Source organism: Spermophilus citellus, assembly GCF_964194105.1.
Source record: "Spermophilus citellus genome assembly, chromosome: 2".
In the NCBI taxonomy this organism is placed as follows: domain Eukaryota; kingdom Metazoa; phylum Chordata; class Mammalia; order Rodentia; family Sciuridae; genus Spermophilus; species Spermophilus citellus.
Genome location: NC_138183.1, coordinates 48422551 through 48434325, shown reverse-complemented (window position 1 = coordinate 48434325; position 11775 = coordinate 48422551). Strand labels below are relative to the sequence as shown.

General features: G+C 36.5%; 1 pseudogene across 1 annotated transcript; it reads right to left on the bottom strand.

Moving 5' to 3' along the window:
* Positions 1-8705: 8705 nt before the first annotated feature.
* Positions 8706-9907, bottom strand: LOC308641508 (melanoma-associated antigen B4-like; annotated as a pseudogene). The gene is made up of 2 exons: positions 9857-9907; positions 8706-9629 (listed from the first exon to the last, which is right to left on the bottom strand). The product of its transcript is annotated as a melanoma-associated antigen B4-like (transcript).
* Positions 9908-11775: the final 1868 nt, after the last annotated feature.

The window sequence follows — 11775 nt, the reverse complement described above, 5'->3', positions numbered from 1 at the left end:
TGTTGAGTAAATGTTTTCCAGTCAACTATAAAAAAGAATATCAAAACTAAAATTTTGCCGGTGGCCCTATGACAATCAATACCACATTGCTCTGTAAGACTATCAAAAATAAGTATGCCCTCTCTCACCACTTCTGTTCAACATAGTCCTCGAAACACTGGCCAGAGCAATTAGACAGACGAAAGAAATTAAAGGCATAAAAATAGGAAAAGAAGAACTTAAATTATCACTATTTGCAGACGATATGATTCTATACCTAACAGACCCAAAAGGGTCTACAAAGAAACTATTAGAGTTAATAAATGAATTCAGCAAAGTGGCGGGATATAAAATCAACACGCATAAATCAAATGCATTCCTGTATATCAGCGACAAATCCTCTGAAGCAGAAATGAGGACAACTACTCCATTCACAATATCCCCCAAAAAAATAAAATACCTGGGAATCAATCTAACAAAAGAGGTGAAAGACCTATACAATGAAAACTACAGAACCCTAAAAAGAGACATAGAAGAAGACCTCAGAAGATGGAAAAATATACCCTGCTCATGGATAGGCAGAACTAACATCATCAAAATGACGATATTACCAAAAGTTCTCTATAAGTTCAATGCTATCCCAATCAAAATCCCAACAGCATTTCTTGTAGAAATAGATAAAACAATCAGGAAATTCATATGGAATAATAAAAGACCCAGAATAGCAAAAACAATGCTAAGCAGGAAGTGTGAATCAGGCGGTATAGCGATACCAGACTTCAAACTATACTACAGAGCAATAGTAACAAAAACAGCATGGTACTGGTACCAAAACAGGCGAGCGGACCAATGGTACAGAATAGAAGACACAGTAACCAATCCGCAAAACTACAACTATCTTATATTTGATAAAGGGGCTAAAAGCATGCAATGGAGGAAGGATAGCATCTTCAACAAATGGTGCTGGGAAAACTGGATATCCATTTGCATCAAAATGAAACTGAATCCCTTTCTCTCGCCATGCACAAAAGTTAACTCAAAATGGATCAAGGAGCTCGATATTAAATCAGAGACACGGCGTCTGATAGAAGAAAAAGTCGGCTATGATCTACATACTGTGGGGTCAGGCCCCAAATTCCTCAATAAGACACCCATAGCGCAAGAGTTAACAACCAGAATCAACAAATGGGACTTACTCAAACTAAGAAGTTTTCTCTCAACAAAAGAAACAATAAGAGAGATAAACAGGGAGCCTACATCCTGGGAACAAATCTTTACCCCACACACTTCAGATAGAGCCCTAATATCCAGAGTATACAAAGAACTCAAAAAATTAGATAATAAGATAACAAATAACCCAATCAACAAATGGGCCAAGGACCTGAACAGACACTTCTCAGAGGAGGACATACAATCAATCAACAAGTACATGAAAAAATGCTCACCATCTCTAGCAGTCAGAGAAATGCAAATCAAAACCACCCTAAGATACCATCTCACTCCAGTAAGATTGGCAGCCATTAAGAAATCCAACAACAACAAGTGCTGGCGAGGATGCGGGGAAATGGGTACACTTGTTCATTGTTGGTGGGACTGCAAAATGGTGCAGCCAATTTGGAAAGCAGTATGGAGATTTCTTGGAAAGCTGGGAATGGAACCACCATTTGACCCAGCTATTCCCCTTCTCGGTCTATTCCCTAAAGACCTAACAAGAGCATGCTACAGGGACACTGCTATATCGATGTTCATAGCAGCACAATTCACGATAGCAAGATTGTGGAACCAACCTAGAAGCCCTTCAATAGATGAATGGATTAAAAAAATGTGGCATTTATACACAATGGAGTATTACTCTGCAATAAGAAATGACAAAATCATAGAATTTGGAGGGAAATGGATGGCATTAGAGCAGATTATGCTAAGTGAAGCTAGCCAATCCTTAAAAAACAAATGTCAAATGTCTTCTTTGATATAAGGGGAGTAACCAAGGACAGGGTAGAGACGAAGAGCTGGAGAAGAAGAATAACATTAAACAGGGATGATAGGCGGGAGGGAAAGTGAGAGTTAAGGGAAATTGCATGGAACTGGAAGGTGAGCCTCAGGGTTATACACAATTACATATAAGAGGAAAGGAGGAGTAGGAGAAAAATTATATAAGTGGAAGAAACGATTTATAGTAGAGGGGATGGAGAGAGAGTAGGGGAGGGGAGGGGAGGGGAGGGGTGAGGGGACAGTGGAGAATGGGATAGACAGCAGAATACATCAGTCACTAGAAAAGCAATTTGTAAATCAATGGAAATGTAACTGATGTGACACAGCAATCTGTATACGGGGTAAAAATGGGAGTTCATAGCCCACTTGAATCAATCTGTGAAATATGGTATAATAAGAACTATGTAATGTTTTGAACAACCAACAATAAAATAATTTAAAAAAAAAATAATAAGTATGCAAACAATATGTATGACATACTTGATATAAGAAACCCTTAGCAATTGGTTTATAAAGGGCCAAGAGTGGGAATTACAAAGAATTGTGCATGATACTCTTTTTAGAAAGGGAGGATTTCTGCTAACCACCCATCCCTTGTAGATGAAGGGGTGCTGCCTACAATTGAGGTAGAGAGCTCCCTATACTTTTGGAGATCATTGAACTATTTGTTGGGAGACTGGCCTAATATTATTGTGTTAAAAAGCTCAAGGGCTATGGTTTATAAGTAACTGCAGTCACAGAATTTGTTGAAACAAAAGATCCATGAATGACTCCTGCAGACATGGCCTGTACACCCAGCAGAGGGAAAGGTGCTGATGGGCTTGTCTATACTACCCACCAGGCACTTAAAGGGTGAAAACAGACATCAAAAGAGGGATGTTAAATGTATCTCCAGATTCCCAGGGGCTGAAGAAGGAGTAAGCAAGAAGCTGAAAATGATTTTATCATCCTCAAAAGACTACTGCAAATAAGAATTCACACTGGATAAAGAGTGTGCCTGTGGGATGTGCCCAATTCAAAAAGTGTCAAAACTAGTTGGCCACAAATCTATCAAATAACAATATTTCAGTTCTCTTTAGCTCATCACCTTTCCGGTTTTCATCCCTAAGAAGTATAAAAAAATCTTGATTTATAAGATGAGGAAGGACAGGTAGAATGTGAGCTCAAGGAAATGTACTGGCGTCTTTCCACAGTGGCATCCTTCCCATTTCAACAGGCCCAAGATAGGAGGGGAAAATAGAAAATGTCTCAACCTTACATCACATTTAGAGTTGACATTATAGTGTGGAAGAGAACATCCTAATTAGGGGATTGGGAGTTTATTCTGTAACTTAAAGTTTCTGTGCAACCTCATCATTCCTCAAAGTAAACATAGAAGGCTTGCTGCCTGCCCAAATTTTCATTCAGGATTATAAACAAAACTAGCCCAAGTGAGTTGGTATAAAGAGGCTGTAGAAGACCAGATAAGTTGCTTTATGGCAATGTTCCATGAGCAATGCCCAAGCAATACCCAGCACAGTCAGAATCAGAAGACTCTCATGATTCAGCCAATGGCCTACGCCTGCTAAATCCTCTTCTCTCACTTTACTGATTAACTAGCTTTTGCTCACATACATCAAACAATATGAGTATTTTGTGAGTGTTCCATTTCTACTTTTATAAGTTCTAATTTTTAAAAGTCCTAAAATCAATTTAAATATACTTAGACTCTTCTATCACTATATTCTAATTCTGCCTTTCCTAGCTCCACATAATAAAGTGCTCTATGTTTCTTGAAAACAGCCATTATTGCAACCTCTTCCTCAGCCTGCTATTGTCTACTCCAAACAACTCTGGTTTCCATGATCCTGCTCAGTTCTTCTCATCACTTCCTCAGCAAAATATCAGAAGCATTCTACCTCATCCTAAGAAGTACAAACAATAGCTATTGAACAAGTATGAATTACAAGGATCATTTTCTTAAGAAATTGATGTACTTTCCAAATAATTTTTTTTCTTTTTGCTAAAGTGGTAAATTTGGGGAGTTAGTAGTCAGATAATTAATTTATTTCTGAGAGCTAATTTCCATTTCCCTTTTTCTCATGTTTTTCTATGGGTAATTTCCTAGAGCAATGCTCCTAACCTCTCGCCTAACCTTCACCTATGCATCTACTGAGAGTGGCCAGGTTCATGAGTAATATCCATTGCTCCAGTTTTTGTAACAATAATGTATTAGCAGTTCATAATCAATGAGGTTTAAATCTCTGACCTGTCTGCCCAATACCAAAATAAGAGAATGATTGGGAATACCAAATTTTCCCCAAGGTAACCTGTCCAAAAATATAGACCAGCAATGAGGAGACACTGACAAAAGCATTTCATAGTCCTTTTCTGAACTAAGTTCTACAAACAATTTTCTCCCAGTGAACTGTGATACTTTTATTACCATTTCTACTAGTGGTAAAGAAAGAATTGGCATAATTTATGCCCTCAGATTCCCATATCTGGTCCTCTAGTTTGTACCGGGCAGGGAGAGAGGGAAGAGATTGAATTGTATTTGGGAAACACATAAGGACTCTCACCTTCAGTGAACTTGGTTCCGTGGGATGTTGACATTGAATGACCAACAGCTAATCATTGCTAGCATTTGTAAGCTGAGGTTATTTACAATAGTGTGGGATGGTTGGAAGATTCAAGTTGTTAAGACATGAGTGTGTGGTCTGCAGCAAATGATATTGAAATCTACAGGTGTAGCTTTTACCTAAGCTGACCCAGCTGAGTCAAGGATTTGGTAATAGAGAAAATATAGTTTTCATCTAGGCAGGCTTGTTAATCATTGGAGAAAAAACATTTTTCTATATTTGTTTCTCAATATGACTCACAAACAATGAGGTTAAAACTGCAAAAGCAGCTGAGTTCTATGTGTATTAGAGAGGCAATGAAATCCAACTTCATAATGTTAGTGCTGGAGCTGGATACACAACACCATCTCTACTGTTCCAAAGTTCCTCCTGCTAAGACAAAACAGAACAAGAAACTGACATGAGGGAATTTTTGTGTTTAATGTCTTTGTTATTTCAAAGCAAAATTTTAAGAAAATCTGATTTGGGACTTTAAAGACTTGGACTGTGATTTCTAAGAACATACATATGCCACTTACTATTTGAACTTTAAATTCTCTCCTGAAAATTCATACTAAGAATGAATTTATATTAAAATTTGGAAAACCTCTGACTTGTTGCCCAGAATCATTGATATAGCTTAATATCACCATAAGCTAATAACAAAGCCTATGTTGAGCTACACTGGATTACATGCCTTGGAATTTTGCAATGATAATTGAAGAAAGAGTGACTAGTAGTTCCTGATTGAGGTTTTGATAAAATTTAATCAATATATTGCTCCCACCCTTTTCTGAAATCAATGGAGGCAAAATAACACCAACAACTAGCAGTCCAAGGAGACATCACAGGGGAGCATTTGTCAGAATTAGAGAAAACGTATCATGCAAATGGAAGCATGACCTACATAGGCTTAATGTTCAGACAAATGCGTTCAGAAAACCAAAGCTTATAATGTTGTGTACAATGGATCAGGGGAAGAGCAGTTGGCTGCCAATCCTTACATTTCCTTGTGGAGCCATCTTGCTGAAGCAACACTCCTAACCGCATTCCAATTTCTTTCTTCTTTTGCACAAGAGGAGCAAGGAACCTGATTGCTGAAAGATAACCATTAGTCCAACTCTCTCAGGTTCTAGGATCTAATGTACCACAAGACCAAAGCATCAATAATTTGGTCTTTTTCATTTTGTCTCTATGATCAACAAGAAAGTGACACTAGATAAATATATCCACAATCAAGAATAAAAACTTCCTTCAGGTGGGCTGTTTCTACAAGTAGAACTAGAAGAAGAAAGGGAGAGAGTATTAGTAATATCATCTAATTTGTTTGCTGAGAGACAACCTCCAAAAAGGGAATAGATAAATCTGCCCTCAAAAATAAAAGCAAAATAAACAAAAATTGAGAAAATGTGTACTTAGCAGACATGAAATAAAAGAAATAATAAAAGGACTTTATTACACTCTGGCAGAAGAAAATGACCTTAACAGGAAAGAAAAGAAATATATAGGAATTCAATGAGAAATAATCAATATAGGAAATGTTAAACACATGGGGGTAAATCAAAATAACTATCTCTAAAACATTACTATATGTTTAATATGTATAATTAAAATACATGACAACACAAATGGTGGGCAACAGGTCAAAAAAGAAGTTTAAATATGTCAAGGACATTATCCAGGAATTGGTCAAAGTAATCGTTTTCATAGAATCAATAAACCAGGATACATTTTGTACTACCCAGATTAATGAGTAAATAGAAAAACAAAAACAAAGAATTTCTAGTAAGTTAGGCAAAGGGACAAACAGATGAATAAAAATATTTAAACACTAAAAAATGATGGCAAGACAAAAATGGAATATAAATGGGGCCTAAACAGAAGAAACATGTGGTAGGAACAATAACCGAATATAAAAGTAGATTAAATATCCAAACAAAAGTCTTATTATTAAACTTGATTTAAAAAAGCAAAAGCAAAGCACCACATATAAGGAAGAAACTCTAAATATAGTGATGACAAAAATATTGGAATTAAAATGATGAAAAAGAAATCGTATTCAGCAGGTCCCAATGCCATCTTTTTATGATGAATCGGTACACACATTTATACTGCTACACTGTTCACAATACTGTTTGATGATTTTCATTGTGGTTTATATTTGAAAATCCTAATTAAAAACTTATATTTGACAAATAAAAAAAATCAAAGGATATTTTTGGCTCTGTAGCAAATAGCAGTATAAAACAGTATAAAAACAGCAGTATAAAAACACTTGAGGCAATAAATGAAATAAAGGGAGACATTTTTTCAATGATAAAGGGGATGGTAGGGCTGGGGATATAGCTCAGTTGGTAGAGTCCTTGCCTCACATGCACAAGGCCCTGGGTTTAATCTCCAGCACCACCAAAAAAGGAAAAGAAAAGAAACGGGCTGGAGCTGTAGCTCAGTGGCAGAACACTTGTCTAGCATGCATGAGACACTGGGTTTGATCCTCAGCACCACATTAAAATAAACAAATAAAAGAATAAAGGCACTCTGTCCATCTACAACGACAAAAAAAGAAAAAGAAAAAGAAACTCTTATAAAGGGGATGGTGGAAGACCAGGAAGATTAAAAAAAAAAAAAAAAAAAAGCCCTGACTCTAACTCTGTGTCTATCAAATAGTAGGGCTTTAGATTAGATGAAAAGCAAAACTTAACTCAAAACAAAAATGTAAAAATTCATAAACATGGGAGATTTTAATGTGCTTCTCTCAATAACTGATAAAATAAGCAGTCAAAAATAAGTAAGAAAATACAAAAACCAAATATAATTATCAAATCCTCACAGAACCTGAAAATAAAACCCAAGAAACATCCTTTTCAGGAACTCATGAAATATTTTCTAAAACTGATTGTACACAGTATCAAAAAGTAAATCCCAGCAAACGTCTAAGAATTGAAATAATTCAAGATATGTTTCTGATTACTGTTAAATAAAACTCAAAAACAAAAACAAAAAGGTAACTAGAAAGTCCCCAAAGCAATCACTGACTTAGGCAAAAAGCAACAACAATTGAAATTAGAACATTTCAAATTGAGTGATAATGAAACTACAAGTGAATCAAAACTGTGGAGATACCTTTAAACAAAAGTGCTTGAATAGGTTTTATTCCCTTTAAATGTATACATCAGGAAAAAAAAAAAGGGAAAGACTGGAAACCAACTAAGCTACCATATCATTCTAGAAGAATCATACCTGAACAAAAGTATATAGAACCAATGTCATAATAAATGATCAGAAATTGATTAGATAACAAAAAAACTGAAGAAAAATCAGTAAAAACAAAACTTATACTTTTGAAAACATAATAAAACAAGCTTGCCAAGCTAATCAAGAAAAAATAAATAAAGGAGCACAAAACATGAATTTCTAATATCAGGAATGAAAAAGTTGAACTTACTATGGAAGCTAGAACAATTAAAAAGATAATCAATGAATATTATTAAAATATGTATGTCAGTAAATTTGACAGTAGAGATGAAATAAAATCACTGATAAAAGAGAAAATAGAAAATCTGAATAATCCTAAATTGTGAAGGTGAATCTGATAATAAAAACATTTTTTGAGTTATTAATTTAATTTATTATTATTTAATTTCACATAAATTAGAATAAAGTAAGCAAATCCAAGATGTCATTTAATATTGCAAGCAAAAGACAAAAAAAGATTAGAGGCAACTATAAATTAAGGAATAAACCAAACCAAGTATTAAGCATCTTTTACATTTCTCTTTTTACATTTTTTCTCCATAATGTTATACAGAACTTTTAATGTGAGGTTCTTTCACATTTCCTTGAAAACCTCTGTCTGTTAACATGTTGATTAGTTCTGATCATGAAGAAAACATGGTCTGTGAAAATTTTTTTAGAACTACTACAACTGTACCTTTCAGACCCATTACACAGCAGTGAATGTGAGAACTAGATCACTGACAAGGTTATAAACAGAAGCACAATAAATCTTCAATTAAAAGGAACAACATTGCAAAATAAAAACCCAAACAAGATAGATTTCTACTTATGCATAACAGGAAAAGACCACCAACATTTTGCTTCCTCCAGCCCACTGCTCTCCCAGCCCACAAAAAGCTAACTGCTCTTCAAACATAAGTGAACACTGGACCTCAGACTCAAGTAGATATGGGAGGGTCTGTGAGGCAGGGTCTTGGAAACTGTCCTGGCCCTGGCAGGTGCACCCACTTTACCCAAAGCTTTCTCTCCTACTTTCTCCTCCTCATCTCTCAAAGCCTCCTCATACAGATTAAGGAAGGCATTGGGGTTGGTATCATTGATCTTGGCCAAAACCTCCAGGACCTTCATCTTGCTGATTTCTGCATAGGCTCTGGGACCCCACAGGAATTCATGGGAGGGTCACTATCAGGCACCTGGTGGTACTCCAGGTACTTTCCTGCACTAAATCTTTGGTGATGAGCTTCCAGGGCTCTCCAAAGATTAAGTGCCTCCTCCCAGCATAGATCCTAAACACATTCAGGAATTCCCAGATCTGTGCCTCAGTGGCACGGTTTTTCTTCATGAAGATCACACCCAAGAGCATCATCAGGAGACCCGTCTTGGACAAGCCCCTACTGCCTCTCAGACTTCCCTCACTAGAGAGCCACAGTTTGCTGATAAGGATGTAGGAGTGACTGTTGAGATCCACTTCCTTCAACTCAAGGCCAAAGACCAGCTCCACATGCTCAGAGGTTCTCCTGAGAATCTCAGGGAAGTACTCCTTGTACTTCTTGTTGACCACCTTCAGCATATCTGCCTGTGTAATGGGCTCTTCTGTTTATCCTTTTCCAGCAGGATCTGCACCAACAGACTGGCCTTCCTGGTGAGAGGATCTCTATGTGAGCTCTCAGGAGAGGCTGCTGCCTGGGAGCTGCCTGGCATTCTCTCCTGGGCACCTACTTCAGAACTTTTACAGGAATCACCTGCACCAGGAGAGCTAGAGGGTGGGGCTCTCTGAGACACCTGGCTAATGTCAGCAGCAGGGGAGCTGGGGGATGCACTCTTACCAAAAGAAGAGGTGTATGAGATGTATGAGGAGGCTTTGAGAGATGAGGAGGAGAAAGCAGGAGAGAAAACTGTGGGTAGAGTAAGTGCACCTGCCAGGGCCAGGGCTGTTTCCAAGACCCTGCCTCACAGACCCTCCCATATCTACTTGGGTCTGAGGTCCAGTGTTCACCTCCTCCTCTGCAGTGGCCTGAGAACCCCTGAGGCCCTGGGTCTCATCGCGCTTGCTGGCGCTTGGCTCGAGAACGTAGCTTCCTCTTCTGATCCCTAGGCATGACTGTTGTCAGGGACAGCAGGCAACGAGTGTTGGCACAAGGGACGGCCAGGCTGGGACCAAGACACCTGTCAACACCTGGCACGTCTCTCTCAGTAGGCCTGAGGCTACGTATTCAGTTCAAGGCCTCACTCACCACAGCCTCCTGAAGAGATAAAAACATTTTCACAATGAAGAGAAATCTCAATCTGGATGACTTTGATGTTAAAGATTCATATATAGAATAATCTTTTATAATTATAGATGCAAATAAAATATTAGAAATTATAATTTAATGTCATAAAAAGTAATATATATTATAGAAAATATAGTTTATTTTAGCAATGTGAAAGTGCACTCTATAAATCAATAAAACTAACCACATTAACAGAAAAAAAAGAATGAAGCAATCATTATGTCAATAGGTATGAAGAAGGCACTTGATAAAATTTTGTAACCAGTGGTGGTAAAAATTCTTATTGGAAAATGGGATGGCATCAAACTAAAATCTTTCTTTATAGCAAAGGAAACAATCGAGAGCATGAAGAGAGAACTTAAAAAATGGGATAAAAATCTTTGCCACCTGTACCTCAGATGGGGTGTTAATTTCCAGGATATACAAAGAACTCAAAATGCTTTACACCAAAAAATAAATAAATAAATAAATAGCCCAATCAATAAATGGGCAAAGGAACTAAACAAATACTTCTCAAAAGAAGAAGTATGAACAGTCAACAAATATATTAAAAAGTGTTTGACATCTCTAGCAATTAAAGAAATGCAAATTAAAACTATGCTGAGATTTCATCTCACTATAGCCAGAATGACAATTATCAAAAAACAAGTAGCAATAAATGTCGGGAAAAGGGTACACTCATACATGGTTGATGGAACTGCAAACTGCTGGTGTAAGTACTCTGCAAAGCAGTATAATGATTCCTCAGAAAACTAGGAATGGGAACACCATTTAACCATGTAATTCTACTCCTCGGTATATAGCTAAAGAATTTAACATCAGGGTACTGCAGTGACACAACCACATCACTGCTTATAACAAAACATTTCATAATAGCTAAACTATAGAGCCAACCTGGTTGCCCTTCAACAGATGGATGGATAAAGAAATTGTGGCATATATACACAATGGAATAGTACTTAGCCATAAAGACATAAACATTTGTCAATAAATGGATGGATTTGGAGATTATCATGCTGAACGAAATAAGCCAGTCCAAAAAATATGTGAAATATTTTATCTGATATATGAAAATTAACCCACAATAGTAAGGGGGAGGGAAAGAGTAGAAATTCAAATTTAGATAAAGGGGAATGAAGGAAAGGGAAGAGGAATGAACAGAAATACAGTAGAAAGATTGACATAACTTTCCTATATGACTACACCACAGTGAATCTCACCATCATGTACATACACCACTCTGAGGTCCTAAGCAGAATAAGATATATTTCATGCTTGTTTAATTATATCAAAATGAACTCTAATGGCATATATAAATAAAAGTAACCAATAAAAAAAACTCTTATTGAAAATAGGACAGAAGAAAACTTCCTAAAGTTGATAAATAGAACCTTTAAAATAATCTACAGTAATATCACTTCCAATCAAAAAATGTGACAAGAGAAAAAGAAGGTCATTATTTAATGATAAAGGGGTAAATTCATTAAGAAAAAATATAGTAAATACATATGCTTCCAACATCAGAGGACACAAATATTATGTAAAGAAAATATTAAGCACATGAAAGAAAGAAGCTTTTCAATAAAATGTTACAACTAGATATCCATACACAAAATAATAAAGTTGGAAACCTACCTATACTAAACACAAAAGTCACCTCAAAAATCAATCCTGAACTTAAGCATACTTTCTAA